Raw genomic sequence first — 20,925 nt, 5'->3', positions numbered from 1 at the left:
TGCAGCACGTCCTCAGCGCCCTGCTCTCTGCAGCTAACGTGCCTCCCTCATTGCTGTGATACCTAAGTGTCCCTCTCTAGACCTGACCAAGTTAAATTTGGGGGTGCCTCAAAACAAAGTTATTCACGCGTGGAGTTTACTGTTGAAAATTTGCTCCTGGGCTTTATCATTAGTCCCTCCCCCCCAGATTTAGCCCGTTATTCAAATTTAAAACCTTCTGACTGCCTAAAGTCATTTCCCCTGTCCTTGAGTTTAGCCCTTCATTACTTAATCATGTTGTGCACAGCTGTGACTTAATTAAGCCATATATTTTGTTATTGTAACTCCTCATAAATCCTCTTGTCCTTCTTTGTTTTCCTCCTATGGAATTCCTGCTTTAGTGATTGTCTTCAGCACAGAAACATCAAGAGACGCTTAAATATTTACTTTAACTACTTACTTTTGCTTAACATACAATATTTTCTTGCTCAAATTCTTTCAGCCCCTGATACTTTCAGTTCAGGCCTATGTTTCAGAGAGAGCAGTGGGAAAGGTTAGACTGAGAAAGTCTGGATTTAGATCTAGTCCTTAAGCTGGGCTAAAACACAAGTGGATGGACACTTGTATGGACAAGCATGTCTGTGCTGGTCCGTCCAACCCCTTAACTGTGCAGCACCTATCTCCTCGTATCGCTTGCCCAGCAATTGATTCGGACGTGCCTGTCAATTCAGCCGGTTGTCTTTCGGGAAGGATTTGAGGTCCCACACCGCCAGGCTGTATGAAGATTGTGGAGAGCTGTGCTGTGGACTGCCTCCCGCACGCAGGGCACACAGCCATGCTTGAGCTTTTTGATGGTGGTCAGTCTCCTGGCCCTTACATACCAATTCAGTTAATGGTCGTTGTGCCCTTTGTCTGTCTGTGGTTCATCAGCTACCTCGCTCCAAAATCTGAAATTTCAGCGACTTGATAGATTTTGTTTCGTTTTCAGTTTGTCTTAGCTATTCAGAGCTGCAAAATCATACTTTATTTCAAATATATCTTTTTTAAAGAAAGATGTTAAGTAAAACTGAATCAAATACAGATGCTCGATAGTTCATTCAACTCCTGCAAACTGATGTTGGAGAGCCTCTGCAGATCAGATGTATACGTTTGAATGGATGAACATCTGCATACTCGGGCTTTCAGAAATTACCCCAACTTTTCTTTCTTCTCCTCATCTACTGGCTCTTTGGAAACTTCACAGTCTGATAGTTCTCTAGTTAAAGGCCCATCTCAGTCTAGTCTCCAGCAGCTAGAACCACCAGAGCAGCTACCCAAACACTAGGAAATCCACGTTTTTCTTTTTACCATATCCCTGATAAATTATCTTTTGGCTTACAGAAAAGCCAAACAGATGTCAGGTGTGATCCCCAGTGCTCTAAATATATGAGAAAGCACAGGAGGCAGCTCAGCTGGAGAAAATGATTGAGATTTTATGGGAAAGGGTCTAACCTACAGCTGTCTCAGTAAAAACATCCTTTTTTGTTCCTTTAACAGGGTAGGTGTTCCTTGTCCCTGACTGGCCTTTCTTCTGCTGATACAAAGAGAACTACTGACCCTCGTTACCCTAGCTCATGTAAGTACCATAGTAATTATACAACACATCTGGATAAGGTGGCAGAATTTACTTGCATAACTTCATCTTCAGTTTGGTTAGAAGAGCTATTTCTGGTATTATTTTGTTACGTGTTTGAAGTTGCCATTATAAAACTGGCATTTAAAACCTGCTGTGTAGTTGCTCACTGTGGATCAAGAAAACAAATGAAGAAATAAAGGAATATATAGACTCTTCTATATTCCTCAACCTTCTTCCTCTGCTTTTCCTCATCCAAGAAGAGAGGAGAAGGGGGAAAAAAAGGAGGGGAGAAAGATTTCAAATCATTCTCTGGTAGAGACTTTGCTCTTCTAGAGGAAGTTGTGAGGATGAAGCTTTTTGTTTGTTTGCACTGAGTGAATATCCTGTTATTTGCTGCCTGGAGAGTAAAGATATTCTCCAGGAATGAATTTCAGAGGCAGATGCTCCTGAGCAGTTTGTACCCTGCTGAGTGGTTTCACTGTCAGTATTCAATCTAAAGTTCAGTGGGTTTTAATTCAGATTTCTGGCTTGAGTTCCATTGTTATGAATATGTCGCTTCCTGCTTTGCATTTCTTCTTCTGTTAATGTGAACCTGGGTTTGTTATTGAGTTAAAAACAAAAAAGTATTTACAAAAAGTGTTCAACAGCAAAGGCAAATATTAACTTTATTAATTGTGGTAACTTGTCTCTCCTAAAAGGCAGCAAAACATCCACAGTTCTGATCTAAGCCTTCACTGAAATTGCTAGAAAGGCACGCATATTGAACCACTGGGTTAGGTATCAAGGCCTTGCAGGGCCTGGTTGTAAGGGGAAGCAGCACGCCGCAAGAGAAACAGATCCAAAGTTACGTTGCTCTTTATTCTGTGGTTTCTCTCGACCTAACAGATGAACTGCACTTGGGTTCAAGAGCTGAAGTGTTTGAACTAAGAAGTTCCTGTTGGCTTTATTACATAGCAATTAAAAAGCTAAATATCCTTTCAAGCAACAATGAGAGTTCATTCAAACTGTAGGAATGTAATTATACATATATTTCAGAGGTAATTTTGTGTAAATGACTTAGCAACTTTCCCTATCTCTTGTATTCCTGCTAAATTTCAGTAAGTGTTCTTTGGACAATCAATATTTAATTAACCAGCAATCAAGCTGCTTTTCAAAATGCAAATTAAAGAGGTATTTGAGAGTTAATTTGATGCTGGAAAGAAGAAGATCAAATTTTAAAAGTGTATGTATTTTTCGACTAATTTCTCAGGCTCTGGCTGTACTAGGTTAGTAGGACTCTTTTGCTTCTCAGTGTTAGCAGCAGATGTTTAACCACTGCAGATGTTTAACCACTGCAGCCTTTGGAAGGGTGCTCTCCTGGCCTTTTGGCTGTCAGCCCTAAGCAGTTCAGACTGTCAAGTCCAAAGTGGGAAAATGACATTGGTGTCTATGTGGTATGTCTTCAAACTTCTTATGGTATAACTATGTTTGCAAAAAAATATATATATTTATAGTTCAAGCAAAAACACATGAGTTTAAAATGTGAACGTTTCTTATTTCCAGTAAAATACTGCAGAAGGCTTTCTGCTTCTGCATTGACCTTTAGTATTTTAAGATGTTTCACCAGAAATTAAGACTGCTGTAATCAGTGTTATTAAATGCTTATCCAGTTAGGCTGACAGTTTGTTCGTCCAAATTCAGAGATGTTAGTACTTCTGTGTTAACTATGTTACACTTGCTAACTTTTTTTCAGTTTGGGATCTAGAGTCAGAGCCCTTAATGACACAGAAGTTGATTTGAACAAATCCTATAAATGTAATTGGATGATGTTCACTCAGCAATTTCTAAATTATGAGTCTAAAAGTTTTCCAAAAAATTCAAAACGTTTTGAAAAATCTTAAGGCAAAATTGTCTATGACTTAATTGTTATAGTACCATAAGCTTGGATTTAGTCTTGTGGTTTAAAATTGTGGCTGAAGTTATCTGGATGATACATACACACATGACTGAGGTAATAAGTGGGAAATGTTTTTCTCATTAGCTGGTTCAGTGTATGCTTGCTTGTCTCTGCCAGCTGATACAACAATTAATGTTTTATTGAGGAAGTAAATTCTCTGGAGCTGAGATACTGTTTTGTCTTGTTTCTTACTCTTGATGAGCATGATTAGCAGATTAACTGGAAAGAATGTTCTGTGTATCTGTACCTGCAAAAAATCACAGAAATTCTTGTAGAGACAATTAGTCCCAAGATATATGGAGTGATTTAGCTGAAGCTTGAAGAGAGGAGGTGATTTAGAAGACAAAAGGAAGAGGTTAAAGAGTAGCAAGTAGATAAAGTCACTAAAAGAGAGAAGTGAGTCCCATTATGATTGAGGAGAGGATAAGACCAGAGGATCACAAAGAATAGCAGCTGATGCCAAATAGTCATTGCAATGGCAGATTAGAAAAGTACCTGTAAAGTGAAACAGTTGTGCTGGTTTGTTTGTTGTTTTTCTTGTACCGTTAAAACACGCATTTCTACTGGAAGAGGTAAGGTTTAATAGCCTACAGCGACTGAATTGTTCTCCAAATGCCAACTGTTATGTCTTTGTGTAGTTGAAATTATTTTTTTAATCATTTGATTAAAACTTATTAAATAAAAATTGTCAAACAGAAATAAGTTACTTGGAAGTATAGTATAGTAAATTTCCTATTGAATATAGGAAAGTACTTCAAGAGGTGTTTTTTTGTTTTGATTTTTTTGGGGTTTTTTTGTTTTTATTTTTTTAAGACTCCTTAAAAAATATATTACAAAGTACTTCCTATCTGGATGTTCAAGATATCAGTATGTGAGTAGAATAGGAATGACTAGATTGGCAGCTTCTACTGTAGGATGTTTTAGTCAGGAAGAATATAATCTAATATATAATCTCCTATAGCTGTCCTGTATAGGATGTATGTTGCTTAAATGATTCTAGTTATCAAACAGACATCTTAGTTTTGTTGCTAATCCTTGATTTCTAGACGCTAATGAAATGGAAGATTTTTAAAAACTGAGAAGTAATAGGTGATTATCTATGACTTGCCCTGGTTCTGAAACAGGAAATTGTTTGGCGTAGTGCAAAACTACAAAATACTACTTATATGCACGTATACCCTTTTTGCAGCTGAACGAGATAGCATTCTCTCTTCATTGTTTTTTGTTTTTTCTTCTCCAGATTGCTGTTAGGGGGGTTCTCTATTTTTTGTTTCATTTCAAATATAGTGTGGTTCCTTGATTGTTTTTTTTGAAGCAGGTTTTAGGCTATATGCCTCCTCCCCGCTGCTTTGGGTGGAATGGACTGTTCAAAGGACCCAAATATAATTCCATTATCCTCAAGCTATCCCTGTGGTTGTCTAGGTTCTTCAGCCTTGGGATAATTTCTCTAACTAGCCACACTTCTCTTCCTAAAATGAATGTATGTGCACGACAGCTGCTTACACTAAATCAGTGCCATGAGACTTTCCCATGTTGAATGGCCATTTCATTGACAGCTATTTAGCCAATTTGGGCCCGTGCAAAAAGGAACAGATTGCAAGAGGGAAAAAATCTTTTATTTTCTGCTCTATATCTTGTAGCATATTTTTGTAGTGATTTCATGAAGGCCTTCCCTTCATAAACTAACACATGCTTATTTGAATATATCATTTGACAAAGAAATTTTGATATCTGGCTATGAAAACTTAGATTTCTAATAGGAAATCTTTTCCTCTTCCGTTCTGAAGGATGTCTGTATATATGGTTCAAGTCATAAGATGTGACTTGCTAGCATATGTTAACTCATTTGGACTCCCCTTTGCATGGCATGTCAGTTAAAATGCAGTCTTATTTAAATGGAGACTTTTGGTAAAAAACAAGAAAATATTACAATGGATTGTACTCTGCTGCTATCTCTGTAGGAACATCTAAGAGCTGCACAAAAGAGCCTCTGAAGGAGAGAAGTTTCAAAGCAGAATGAAGGAGGAACAGATTGTGCCTTTGGAGGAACCTCTTTATTCCCTTTTCAGTTTCTGTGGGGCTTTCTAAGAATCTCCTTGAATCCTCCATGTCCTGTTCTCCCGGTTACTGCACGAATTTAGTGGCAGATACGTTTCTAATGAAGACAACTTGCAATAGGCTGACCATTTGCTTTCTTTTATCTATTTCCCGGTGGAAACTGTCCAGCTGCCAGCTTGAGTTTGAATAAACTTTTTAGGCATTCTTTAAGGCCTAACCCTCCTATTTTTTCAGGATAATTAGATTATAACATTACCCTCCCTCACCTGTCAGTCAGCTGTGCTTTCTGGGTGTCATTTATGCTCAAAATTCTTTGAATGTCCTATATCCTGATACAGCTAAATCATTCTGTTTCTGTTGAACATAACTCAAATAGTGCCTTTTCTGTCCCTTGCACAGACACAATGCATGTCAAAGCTTGCGGCATCTTTTGTCTCGATCCTTTTCTCTTGGCAAGACAAGTGCAAAGTTCTCCTACCCTCTTCTGTATTGCATCAAATGTAAGATGCTTGTAATCACTTTCAGACATTCTATAGCAGATCCTCACCTTATTTTTCTTCTTTCTCTCCATATCAGTCTCCTTTTCCCACGTGTTACATTTTCAGAGGGTCATCTTCATTCTTTCTCCCAAGTAGCCCATCATTCTTGGGAGGAATTCCCGGCAAACATCTGTAAAACTACTTCATTATTTCTTTTCAGGTTGCTGCAGAGCTTTCAAAAGGCTTGATGAGCTGTGATGTGCTGAGACCGCCATCTATTAAATTGACCAATAGGATATCCCTGCTGTTCCTGCTTTTAGATCAGGCTACATCTACCTGTTGTCCCTCATCTCACACTTGAATTGTCATCTCAGTAGGAAAAGGTCTACTATAGGGTTTTCTTTCTCTCGTAGAAGAATACCTGCTATATCTCATAGAAGAATACCTGCTATAGTGTGCTTCTAGTTCCTGAATGTAATGGTAAATATAATAATTGTGTATAATAATGACCACTTTATTGAGTTAAGCAAAGCACCTTAGAAGCAATGGGTTTGCCTTGCTGGTTAAGTAAATATTTTAATCTGGGGTAAGAAGCTTGTGAGAGAGTAATTTAAGGAATGACAAACAGCTATGGTCACATGTAAGTGAAAGGAGTAGTGGCCTAAAGGATGCTTGAGTGAAATATCTAATTCTTACATCAGAATACAACAGCAACTGGCAGAAAATGTATGCCAGGTCACACAGTTGGCTCCTGCAACATCCCATTTCCTGAGCCACAGGTAGGTGGGTAACTTCAGCTGTAGTATCATACATAGACATTTTTAAAGCAGGTGTCAGATAGCAATGTAGCAGCGAGTTGTGATACAGCATACCTGGTGGCATGCTTAGACCCTTCTACTAGCTTGGCATTCTGAGCCTTTATTAACTAAATCTATCGCCTTGCAGCAGCTACCATGCACATTCTCTTATCTTACAATTCAGTGGCAGAGGTAGATATATTTTTGTTTGTGGTTTTTCTTATTTTTATTTTTTTGCTCCTTGCCAAAAAGTTCTTTTTCCCTCTTTAATTCTCAGGAACTGCCTGGTTCTTGTACTCTTCATATTCTCCCCTCCCACCCCCTGGAAACAAATTTTAAAAGCTTTGAAAAAGCTTGTGGTAGTGGTGGTGGTTTTTTGTAATATGGAAAGTCCAGTGCTTCCACTCAAAAGCTTTGTGTGTTATCTCCTTTTACTCTGAGCCCTGAGTTGAAGAACAGACACTTTCTTTCTCCCTTATCCGGTCTTTTTTCAGAAGCAGTGCTTTTTAAATGAGGCTATTTCTCACCTCTATTGCTTTGAAAGAGTTCCTCGTATTTAACATTCCATCTTTTACAGAGCTGTATGGAGTTAATTAAGACCTTTTCCTTTTTTCTTGCTGCTTTTTAAAGTTGATGAGTTCTAAATGTTTTTTTTCCCCTTAATTTTAGCTTTCTATTTTGTCTTTTTTCCTCTGTGTATTCCTTATCATGGCGTTCAACAGCGTGAAAGTCGACGTGATAACATTTACTGGGACAATGGTTATTCCTCAAGTCCAATTTCCAGTCCAGAAAAAACAAAGGGAAGCCTTTTGATTGTAGGACTTGATATAATGAAGTTAGATGTAAAGTTGTATTTTAAGACTAGGAGAATATGTGAGTTAGAAGATACCAAGTGGTCAAACTGGACTCCAGCAGACATAAGTGAATAAGCAGTAAAACAAAATATAGTCATCCATTCATAACATGGTACCATACCAATGTACATGCTACTTCTGCATTAGTGTTTTTCTCTGGCAGGATCCCAGCTCTTTTGTCATAAAACAGTGTTCTTGAGTCCCCTTGGAATTTTGTTATGGACATACTCGTGCTGTAATTTAGCACCAAAGACGCTTCGCAAGATGCTCGGACCACTGGTGGTCTGGAGAACCCTTGTGATTATATGCTGACTGCCAAGGGATCTGTCCTTGTGGGGCTCGGTGCAGTGAGGAACGCTCTCCTAACTGCTGAGCTCCAGGATGCAGAGCACAGCAGGATTTCTGCAGCTTGTACCATCCCTGGCTTAGCAGAAACTGTGAGTGGGACACGCAACTTTCCTCAGGAAAGCCCTCTGACAGAGCAGGGGCTCAGCCCTGACATCAGGGTTGGACATTCCTGGGCTGATTCTTGGGTTTGATCAGCCCAATACCTGTTGCCAACATGCACTGCTTTCTAGCTGCCCTTTGAAAAACATTCTACTTTTCTGCATGCTTTGGTGTATGGGATCCCTTAGGCTTGGGAGCAGCTCTGTGTAAAAATGCTGTTAATTTCTTCCTTTAAGCTCTTCTTTGCTGGGATACTTATAAGAATTTGATGTCAAATAGCTCGGTGAACACACATCAGTGAATAATGTTACCTGCTGTTTCCATCTTTCTACTGCACTGACATTGCAGGTGCTCTGGGGCAGCCTCTTTGTTTTATACATATGAAAAGGGCTTAAGGTAGGGATGGTCTTGTTTGCATGAATATGTGCTTTCACGATACAGCTAATAAAACCAGCAACAACATTCTCCTTTTAACAGGAAGGAGATATTTGTTGCTGCTTCTAGGAGATAGTAATAAATTCATAATCTTGGGGTTTTTTTGAGAGAACCAGCTTTTGCATAATTTCTTAGATCATTAAACTGATAAATTCCCTCCTCTCATTTTCATGCAAGAAAATGTCTAACTAAATGTACACTAAAGAATATTAACATTAAGTATTTTGATCAGAGTGACATGTTAATACAGACTGTAATTAGTCCGTCTAGCCTGTCAGGCCACAAGGCTTCTTATAGTAAGAGGACTTAAAAACCCCATAAAAATGGGCATTATTATAAAAAAGGGCCAGTGCAGTTTGAATTTCCTTAATGTGTTTGTCAGGAAAGCAGCAGGAGTCAAATGACATATTGTTTCTATTGCAACTCAGCTAATACATGTTAGTGGTGGTTATTATAGCAAGTCAGTCTGTTTTATGTTAGCAATCATAGCTGTTTTACTGTGATAAAAATCTGAAACATGAAAACGCAAAAGGTTAAACCATTACAAAATTCTTTAGGGATCTTTATTTCCCTCACTGTAATTCAGCAAAACAAAGCAAAAACCCAAATGAATTGAGTACTCTGAGGAGACTGTTCCACCTCCCTCTGCCCTTTGAACGGATAAAAGATTTGCAGGCAGGACACAAAATATAGTTTGAGAACTCATTTGGCAATGTGAGGCAGCACATACATTCATACAGCGTGAAGCCCTAGATGAAATGAATATGCTCATCTGTAAAAGGTAGTGATATTGCTATGAAATGTTTTTGGCAGTGGAGCATTGCAGGTAATTCCTCCAGTTGCTGGCTGTTGTCCTGTGTAATGCTATATCACAGGTGTACCTGTGTCTTTGGTCCCACTTGCATGCTGTTCTTAATAGCATGCTCAAAATCAATTCCATTTTTAAGGCAAATGGGTCTGAAAGGGAAATTTGTATCTCATTTTTGTTGTCTAGATAAACCTACAGAGCTCTATGAATGATAAATAATTGTAAATCAGTATTGAGCTATCCTGGCTTTCCTGTAACAAGCTATGGCCCTCTTAACTAATAACTGACTCAGTACACAAATGCATCCCTTGAAGAACTGGAGTTCTTCAAGATATGAATATAAAGATGTATCTCTCCCCTCCTCCCCCAGAATAAAATTAGCTTTTGAGGGTTTTATGCTGCCAAAGGACTTGGTCAGACTCTGCTTGTAAACCCCTCCTTGGTGACAGATGTTGAATTTGTCAGTGTTTAGATCTCTAATTTAACACAATACAGTTCAACTGTCCTCGCCTTTTTTTTCCCCCCCTGGCAAATCAATAAGCTATATCTAACATAGAACTGTCAACATTAGGTTCAGCAATACTTATAAGTCTTACTCTGCCTGTGGATTATGGATGGGTGAAGTGGAGCAGCTTTTCTGACACTCGGACATTCAATTTGCTAGTTTCCATTTTATTCTCTAGAAACTTTACCCTTTTCAGGCTAGAACTAGAAACTGAATTATTTTGTCACTCTCATAGGCAAGCAGTCCCTTCCTGAAACTTTTTTCAGTCTCCTAAGCAAACTGTTTCTAAATATCTCCCTATAAAAAGCCTGACTGTATTACTGAGGCTTTGTAAGCCTCTGTCAGCGTCCACTAAACAGTTAACTGTTGATCTCCTGCAACTCCCTGGTCTCCCCAACAAATAATTTTTGATGGGTGAGCCAGCTGTCCACTAGAAATACTATGGGTTGTTGCACGGAAGTACCATTTAAGGGAATTCTACCCAGTGCATGTTGAAGAGATACCTGAGGCTTTTGATCTGCCGTGTGCACCTTTTCTGTTTCCTCTGCGTCTGCCTATTTGCTGCCCTATTTCAGCCTCTTTTCCTTGACTCTTATTCCGAACCCTGCTGTGGTACTTGACTCCTAGCATGATTTGGCGTCATGCACTTTGCTGTGGCTTGAACCCAGTGATGTCCCTGCCTACCTCATTAACCTAGTATATTTCTTGTCCTTCTGGTTATTGATACATCAATATCTTCTGGCGTACTGTAATACTAGAAGTGATTGCCCACAGCCTAGGTGGGACTCCCTGATGAGCATTTTTCCTTAAATTTGAGCAATAATCAATTGTCAGCTGCTAGTGCATAAAAACTAGAGAAAACAAAATGCGTGTAGGAGAACATCTGTTCCAAAAAAGCCACTTAAAACGATCATACAGTGGAGTAGGAGGAACATCTGTTCCTTGTGCAGTAGACTCTAGTAATACATATGAAAACGGAATAGAGCAAGAGATATCAAGCAAGGCTTTGCTGTATGTAGGTCGGGTGCCGGTCAAAGCACTTCTGGGTGAGGCATCTGTAGTGTTATCTTTTTGCTAGAGTACATAGGTGGGGGGGAAGTGCCTATAAGAGGATAAAATTGATAGCAGAAAATCCTTTGAGCAGTTCAGTAGAAAAGGTTTTTTTTTTTTTTGATGAAGAACAAGAAAAAACACTTATCAGTCTTTGAGGGGGAATACGAAAAACTAAAAATGGCACATAGGTAGCCGTGTATGCTTTTTCCGGTAAAGACTGGAATGCATGCGTAACTGCATGTGGTTCCTCTTCAGTAACACTTAGTTGTATGTGACAATGCTTCAGAAACTGCTAAGCTCACATCAGGAGAAGGAGTTGTCTGTCTTCCTCCAAACCTCTATCATTTGACAATTAACCTTGTACCATGCACATTTGAGAAGTAGGTTATGTGTTAGAAAATGTTTTGTAACAGTAGCGACCTTCCCTGAACAATGTTGTTTATTTTTAACAATGAATTTCCCCTTATTGCATGTAACTTCACACTGAGTGTGGTTGCAAGCAGCACTTGAATTTGTATGAGTGTGTCAAAGACAATACCCATGAACACATATGCAAATTAAAAAAACCAGAACTCACAGAATTCTTTTTCCCCTAGGCAGACTAGCAGTAATGATAATAGTGTACCCATTATGTAAACATTTTACATTTTCCTCCTTGTCCATTCGGATTATGTCAGCATAAACCACATGCCTATATTGTGATATTGCCTTTTTGCTCAGCTTAGGCATAGTGATAAGAGACAGAGCTGGAAAAAAGAGGAAGGATTTCTTTTGTTTCCAAAGGTAGACAAAATCAAGTAAGGGAGAAGCTCTGTCCCTGAATCTTTTACGCGCTTCCTAATTTCCATTGCCCAAGGTATCATGCTCCCTGTGCGAACAGGGCTGGATGATAGAGGCCCAGGCAGAAGCTTGGCCTCTTGTGAACTTCAGCTGTAATCTTAGTAAGCCTTTATTGTAGGCTTTTTCTGAAATAAATGTGTCAGGCTACACAACTATCTCAGTTTACCTAATGCACGGCTTATACTTATTCAATTTCATAAATGTTCAAGAAAAAGCCCTTAGAAAACAAAACATATCAGCATGCTCAAAACTGTTCATTTGTTCATTTATGAATCCTTATATAGATTTCCTCATCAACTGGAAAATACTATGTATGGCGGATAGGACTCTTACCTGGAATGCTGACTCTATTCATCTTTGCCATTTGCATGCTATTAAAAAGTTCTTGAATCTCTTACTGAACCTCAAATTCAAGTCACTCTAATATGCAGAACTGATGAATCAGCACTTCTAGTTTATTGCTTGTGCACTAAGCTTGGGCCACTACTCAATAAAACTTCAGTACTTCATTCAGTAATACTTAATCCCTTGAGAATGCCTCTCTTATAAAAGTAACAAGCACATCAGTCTGAGTTTCTGATTTTGCTGCCTCATCTCAGGGATATACTAGGGCAGGTTGTCTCCAGGTAAGCCTCTATTGACCATATCCCATAATGAGAAGCCTAAACACAAAGCTGGGCAAGACTGGGCAAAGCGGGCAGGGAGTCAGCAGAACCAAAAACAGTGAAGATTTTGGAACCCCCTGGAGTAAAAATTCTGGATCTTTACCCCAAAAACCTGATTTTGAATCTGAATCCACCTCTGCATCTTTACCTTAGTGATAGCCTTTTTAAACTCAAATGAAGTAGACTCTTTATTATGTCAGATCGTTTAAATTAATGAAAATATACCCACTCATATCATTGGCTGTGCATTCAAATCAGCTTTTGCATAGGACTAAGCAATCTACTTCTCTCCCCACCATCAGATTCTTAAAACCAGCTACTTCTGATGAAAACATCTGACTTGTTTTTTAGGCCCCAGTTTCTCAATAGGCTGTTTTAATTTACCCACCTATCAAATCAGCAACATGGACAAGGTAAGCATGGATTCTGCATGAAAACTGCACCTAGCCACAATTTTAAAAAGGAGGAATAATGAGGAAGAGTGGTTAATGGAAAAGGAATCTCTAAGGATTAAAAAAATGAACAAACTCTAAACAATTTTAGGGGCTTTGTATGGTATCAAATACAAGACCTGAAAAGTAATAGGACTCGGAAGGGAAAGGTACTTCTGCTGAACGGTAGCAAACAGAATATCTGATATTTCAGTTAATGAGAGGTTGGAACGAATCTGTGGGCACTGAGGAAACTCTTTTTTTTAAAAAAATAAGTTAGACAAACATCTGTTAAGGATTGTCTGGGCACACTTCATTTTGTCTCAGTGTAGTGAGATGGAGTAGACAATCTGATGTAATTCTTCATCTCCCAGCTCTGTAGTTTTGTGACTTATTAACTATATATTATTTATAACCTTGATTGCCTGTTTCCTACAATATGTCAACACACTTACCTCAAAGGAAGCTTGTTTAGGTGTATTTTTTTTTCATTTTAAAGTCTTTATTTTTGTTGACATGTGGTATTAAAAATACTTATCCTGAAGAAATGAATTCTCATTGCTTTAAACAATGTCTGTGATCTTAGCATGTTTTATTCCACATTATGCTCTCCACTGGGATGTGTCCGGCTGAGAGGTAATAATAGGTCTGTAGTAGGTTTGAAATGCTGCATAGCCAAAAATAGAATACTCGGGCTACCATGGACACTAAAGGAAATCTACTGATAAACTCAGCAGATAACAGACATAAAAGACATCAGACCAACTTTCACTTGCATGTATATCATAGCTGACTTCCAGGTATAGAATTTTTTTTTATCCTAGGTGAGCAACAAATAAGTAGATCCCGACAACAGTTTCAAACGGCATATGCTGTTGGACGAACTTGGTTGATAGTGCTGGCCCACAGAAATGGCAACAATGGTCTGTGGGTAGGCTCATATCTGAGGAGGGCTGTCGAGGTTTCTGCTTCTTACCCTCAAAGCAACTGTGCTTCTAGCACGGCTGGTGAATTCCGTGTTACCCCAACTTCCAGTAGTCACACTGGCAGACCTTAGCATTAGAGAAGATCTGGATTTCAAATAAGCACAATATTATCAATTATGTTGTTGCTAAACCTAGGAGGTAAGCACTGGGCAGGTTTTCCTTCCTGTTAGTAACTAACTACCTTCAGCTTTATTTCTGATAAGCAAAAAGCTATTTTATCCCATGTAAGTATTGTGTAGTGAGTGTTCAACAACTTCTCTTTGTAACTGCTTTTCTGTTCTGTAACTAGGCCTTCTTTTGTTTACTGTTGTTGCCCAAAATGTTTTAGCAGCAACTGTCTCCATACAGGCAATGAAATCCTCTTATTTTACATTAAGTAAAGCTGCCTTTGAGAAGCCCAGAAGGTTATTTCTTTAAATTACCATCATATTGGAGAAGCTTTAATGCAGTAACTCCACTGTAATCAGAATTAGGTTTTTTTTCCTTCTATGAATTAGAAGACATGAAAAATTGGAAGTAAAACAAATAAACAGCTATGACTGCTTTTTCAGCTAAACATTTTTAGGCTGAAAATAATAAAAAGCATAATTAACTAGCTTTTTTTTTTTCCTGAGGTACTTTGTTCTAATCAAACTGTTTGTAATTTCATATTTTAAAGACCCTAACAGCTGCAATAGTAAGCAAGTGAATGCTTCTGAGTAAATACTGGAGTCCAATCTGAGTTGTTACAAAGCTAAGCAAACCTACTGAATTTAATAAAAGCAAGGGTGTTTCTGAAGTATCAACAGGAAGTAAAAATATGTGGTAAAGGTTTCTCGCCTCAAGGGAAAGCTACTTGATGTGCTTGGTTTATGAGTATGGATTTCAGGTTTTTAACCAGAGATTTGTACTAATCATACCAAATTACCCTGCAAAGCAGGAGAAGTGAAAGCATTATCTGAGCCAAACAGGGCCATCTCTCAAGAGATAATAGTGTTAAGAAGTTTCTTATTCAGTGTATGGTTTTCTTCCCCGTTTAATTCAGTCTTTTACAAAGCTGTCACAAAAAAGATCCAGAAACCCCAGAGTTGCAAAAGATGCTGTGCTGTAGGAAAGCCTCTAAAATTCACATGAGGAGGTCTGCTGCTCACAAAAGTTTTGCAACATCAAAAGTAGCAGGGGAAAAAAACCGGCATATGTGAAACTTGCATTTCGTCCCCTAGCTGTTATATCTGTGCATTACTCATCGTTGGTGTGATTTAAACTCAATTCCTTGTACTTCAAAGCTCATTTCTAAGATGATGTTTAGTCAACCGGACCAATAAATTATGACATTCAGGGAATTTTTAAAATTATATGTATACAAAGGGCTTTCAGTAAAACTAGACTTTTTGGTGACTATCTGAGTTTATCCTAAAATTTTCTGATTGCAGTAATACATGGTGAAAGTTATACTAGCACAAATGGTGTACACAATAGTTTGAGCACTTCAGATGATTCTAGGGGTGTGACAATTGAAGCGTGCCATGGCTAAGTGCCATCCTAACAAGAGGTAATGGAGGGGCAAAACCACAGCCTGGCTCCCAGAATTCTTCTCTGATCACATCACCGTTTCATGACTTTTTTTTTTTTATTAAGTTCTCTGCTCTGTTTCTTCATGGTGGCAAACAAATGCTATGTTTGCTTAAAGGAGTGTGACTTGAATGTCAGTATGAAAAATAGACTTTTGAATACATTTATCTCATAACAGGCGCTCAAGGTATTATCATAAGTAAAACTGAGCAACTTGTAACTCAGTTTTAAGCAGTAGAACATACTGAAATTTGTAATCTTGATGCTGCGCTTTTTACTAAAATGGAAATCAGGTGGGTTTAAAAACAAATATAATTTGGATTAAGAAACACATTGACTTCTATAAATTTAGAACAATGGCAATTACCTCAGTTTTAATACAATTTGGAATGGCATCTGAATGAATCCCTGGTAGGGTAAGTACATTGGGAGTGTTCCAGGTACCCACTGCAGCCAGCAAAGGATAATATAACTTTTTCTTTTTCCAGAAAAGAATGACTTGGAGGAGCTCTGGCACATCTGCAACACAATACCTAGTGCAAGGTAGCTAATACAAGGACAGCATCCATTTCTAAGGGGATGAAAAGGGCCACAGAATTCCCACTTGTGTGTTGGGATACAGGACTATAGATAAATTTGTCAGAAATAAAGAACCAAATAGTTGTTACCTTTCATGAAAAGGTAGATAAGTCAGTATACCACAATACTTCTTTTGATGTACCCAATTCATCTTGTCTTGGGGAGGGGAGGGGGGAAAACCCAAACCCCAAATGCATTAGGATGTGATATTGATAATGCAAGGGACTAAATGGAGACTTGCAAGGCCTTTTTCAAAGCCCCTTTAAATTCAGGGTAGTAAGCTTTGTCATCATAGATGTTATGGAAACTTGTCATGCTCTTGAAGGTTCTTGTTATGTAGTGCTCAGGCTCATCTAATGCAATCTGGCAGTCAAACCCTGAATGAAGCTCTCCTCTCAGCAACACTTTGAGGTTTATTTCTGTGTAACTCGTGTGACACTCTTCCTGCCTGCATACCCTCATTTTTCTTGTGCCTTATAGAACATACAGGTGGCTAATGTGCGTTTGTGTTACCACCCAGGTGAAAAATAGCTTAAATAGGAGTAAAAGGGCTAAGAATAATTGACAGCAGTAGTGTACCATGCTACATGTGCCTGGACACTAGCTGAGGAACAGAATTAGTTGATCCTCAGCTTGAGTTCCTCAAACACCTTCTGTGGTAGGAAGAAAAGAGAAGCAAGAAAGTGAAACAAAGCCTACTGGCACAAGAGTTTGTTTTCAGTAACTGGTGCTGAAGGAAAGAATAAAGGGAAGACCACTGGATTCTGGGGTGGAATTAGATTCTCCTTGTGTAAGGCTCATCAGCTGGATGGCAAAGAGATAGAGACAACCCCCTGGGTTGGACATTGCAGAAAAGTTGTTTCATACACTGTAGGAAATGAAGTTTTTATGTAGAAGCTGAGAGTCAAAGTAAAAGGAAGTATGAAGCTAGCAAAGTGCTGACTGTCAGCTCGGTCGGGTAAAAGTCGCTTTAGTTAGGGTATGAGATCTGTCTGTTTTGATGCTTTCACATGACGGCTTGAGAACCAAACTCAAAGGCAGCGTTTGGCTATAATGTTTTGATCTGTGTACAGCAAAGATTGCAATTTCCTCCTCCAGGAGTACAAAAACTGAGTCAGAGTGCTATTGCAGAGTGTGAGAGAAAGGGATGTAACTTTAGCACATGCAGCCATGCTAGGGTGTCAACGACCTATGCGTTTTATGTGCCGTGGGTCACGTTTAGTGGCTCCCGGCCACGTTAGGTGGTATGCTACGGTTACTGTTGCTTACGTTGCAATTACTCTGCATGCTACCGATCTCTCCCTTCCAATCCTCAAAGAGAATTTTCAGGTACAAGAAAAATGCAACAAACTTTGATAAAATCCAGGACTGAGCTCTGTCTTCACTAAGCCTGGGTACTTTAGCCTTGGAATAAGAAAAATGCAAAACAATCTGAGGTTATAGCACTTCTCCCTAGAGAAGACAGAATAAAGAGCTTGCAGACTGGGTATGGGCCAACTGAGCCGTGGCAACCTCTTAGCAAGTCTGGTGTCTGTTGTCTCCTAACTGAGGCAAGTTATTTAATTAACAAAATGTGTAGCTGAGGCAGATACATCAACTGTGTTCTGATTTGGACATCAGTTTAGGAAGTTTACCAGGTTCTGGACTCAGCCACATGAAGATAGGTATCTCCTGCTATTTGAGGCACCTTGAGGAACCAGTGCTGAGTGAAGCTGGCAGATATGACTGGGTGTGTGAGAACCCCCTATGTCTGCGTGGAGCAACAGTGGGAAGCAATGCAGGACTTGCTAGGGGACCCGAAATCACACTAGATGCTTATGTTTAGACAAGCGACTCCCACATCCAGTCTTTAAACAAACAAATGTAGTGAAAGTGTACATGAATCTGCACTGTTGAATACCTTTCTCGTTCAGCCTGGAAGCTTCGTTATGTCAAGTTTAAGTGGTAGAATGACATTCAGATGATGATTACTGGAACAAATGAATTCCATAATACATCAATGGTACAGCAATGGTCTTTCCTTTACAAAGTCATTTGTGTCGCAGGCAAATGCGCTGAAACTGGACTTATGGGAGTATCTAATTGCATTACTGAATGTCACATAATTCTCTTCAAGTTAATTCATATTTTCTGTAGTGTGTGTGTGAAGTATCCAAGCATGATGATCCCACTTATTTCTTGTGTCTACAGCATATGACAAGGAGGTTGATATTATTAACTAGCCTAGTGTGGTAGCCTGCCTTTCACAGCTGCTTCACTTGATATTGCTTTACTCCCTGTTATGCACAGTCCTCAGGTTTTATTCTTCCCATTTTTCATCTTTTTTTTTTTTATTATGAGGGAGTAGAATGAATTGAGCTTCACACTGAGTTGTCCTTTTGAAAGCAGGAGTCTGATCAAGCCTGCCTCAGCGGCCACGTTTGAACTAATTATTCTATTTCGTTCCTTCATGTAACACAAATAACTGATGTGAGGCCTTAAAAATATAGGTTCTCAAAATACTAAACCAACCACTGAATCAGTCTGTACAAGTCAATGCTGTTTAAAAGTGATGAATAAATATAAAATGTCATAAGTCTTATACAAAAAACTAACATCCTGCTTCCCACTGTATTGCCTCATTTTTTTTCCATATGGATAAACCTCTGGGCCATTTTGTTTCAGAGCAGCTAGTGTATATTAGTGGTGTGAGACATCTGTATCCAGCTGCCACCCTCTATATCGAGAGCTTGTAACATAGTACGGACCTAGCCAGACAATCATGAACTTGGAGGGTTTTTTTGTTTTGTTTTTAATAACTATCATTTTAAAAACTCTGTAACACCTAAGCAATGCAAGCATCTCCGTCACAATTATTCCCATTCTTGTTCTTCACAGTCAGATGATGAAGGTGGCCTGTACCGCTTAACTGCGTAACTCAGTTTGTCACGAGTGTAAGGTCTCTGTTCTGAAGAAAGTGAAAGTGCAAGGTTGCAGCTTAATGTGCCCCTCCTGAAAAACATGGAGATACTGTGGAGCAGAAAGTTATCTTCCCAATGGTGAACAGGAAGCAGAAAATATTAGCTTTAGATAGGGGACAAAAGGAATGTTATGCCAGTTATCTTTGCTGGCTCGAACAACAAGAGCAGAAACGTGTAGCTGGCCTTGTGCTTTGTCTTTTATATTGCTGGCTCATGTTCAAGGGATTAGTGACTATACTTTTCAACAAAGTTAAATGCAAAGCTTGCTCAGGAATGCCAAAGAGCAGGATTTTTGTTCTCTATTCTTTATATGGTCTTAAATTCTAATATTACATGTAGTATAATAACTCTAGCTAACTGTAAGAAGTTTGGTGTGCAGAACCATTGAAAAGCCTATCTTTGAGTAATTCAAATGATTTGAACTGCATGTGATTCGTTACAATCAGATTCTGTGCTATGCACAAGAGGAAGAGGCAGCAACTGTGTTGGGAGGTCAAGGACTGTGTACTGGAGTACATGATGTCTCAAGGACAATAGCTGATGGCATGAAATGTAGTTTGTACCGTTTTTCTAAACTATGGAGTCGACTAAGAGAAGAAATAAATGGGTCATTATAACATTTGACTGTACTCCCATTTTTTACTGGGAATATAAAGAAGATTCATAAAGATAATACAAAGAAGGCCAGAAAATACTACTGTGAACAGGTAATAACGATTCTCTGCAAAATAGAGGTAATGAATTTTCATCAAGTGGTCCTATAGCAATCCTTTTATGCTCTACTGTGCCAAGAGATTAACTTTCAGGGGAAAAATGCCCTATTTTGACTTAACAAAATTGGGCATCCTATGGTGCCCAATGCAGTTCTGTGTAGAGATACTTGAGATGGTTCTGAAGCAATTCAGAGAGGACTTGACAATTCCCAGTATTTTCCAATGTCAGTTAAAAGGCAAAGTTCTTTGGTCCTCTCCAAAGCCCTGGTGAATCACTGGAGAGTGTGAGCACAGCTGAAAATGCTGATAATGACAGTAGCAATGTTAATAATCTCCCAGATAAGAGAGAGATTGCTGTTAATTATCAGAATTCTCAATAGTTTCACCACTGGCGTGAGGAACAATAATGACATGAAGGCGTGTCTTTGTTTCTTAGGAATATAAAGTTGCATAAATGGAGAACTATTCTTTTCCTCTCAGCAAACAATGTACATGTGCTGCTATATTTGAAGTAAAAGCATAACCGAAACGGATAATAATAATTGCAATTTTCTTTACTGCGGGAACCCTTTAGTAAGGAAGATGATAAGATAAATGGAGAGGTCTAAGTATTTTTTGTGCCATTAAACAGTCCTAATAATTAAGAAAAGCAACGTTAACAGATTAGACATGAAATCAAGCTTTCTAGGCCTTTCAGATAAATTCTGCTCATGATTACTTTACCTAATGCTTAACAATTAGATGGGATGTTTAAGGAAACAGCTTAAAATGTGTCATTAATTGAAGTATATGTTTATATCTAGAGGAGGATCCCCACATTGTTTTAGATAATGTACAGGCTTAAACTGGCTTTGGCTGTGCCCTGGAAAACTTATTTATGGAGCCCATCCTTGTTTATGTGCTGCAATGCTTGGGCATTACTGAACAAGAAATTGTAAACTTAACTTGAGGAAGAAAGAGAGAAACATGCATGTTCAAGTAGTGACGACAGTGTGAGGACAGCTCTTAATAACATAGGAGAAACTTTCTGTCACGGGATCATAGAACGTGGTGGGTCAAAAGGGTCCTCAGGAGGTCTCTAGTCCAGCCACCTGCTCAAGCAGCATCAGCCATGAGGTCGGACCAGGAAGACACATTAGTGCAGTATGTTGTATTCCGGTAGTTCGTGCATTTGCAGTAGGATGGAGCGCAGGGAGCTCTGGTATCCAGATTGTTTCTGCTTTGTGTGTCTGTC

This window comes from Struthio camelus, chromosome W (assembly GCF_040807025.1).
Source record: "Struthio camelus isolate bStrCam1 chromosome W, bStrCam1.hap1, whole genome shotgun sequence".
Classification (NCBI taxonomy): Eukaryota; Metazoa; Chordata; class Aves; order Struthioniformes; family Struthionidae; genus Struthio; species Struthio camelus.
This window is presented reverse-complemented; position numbering follows the sequence as displayed.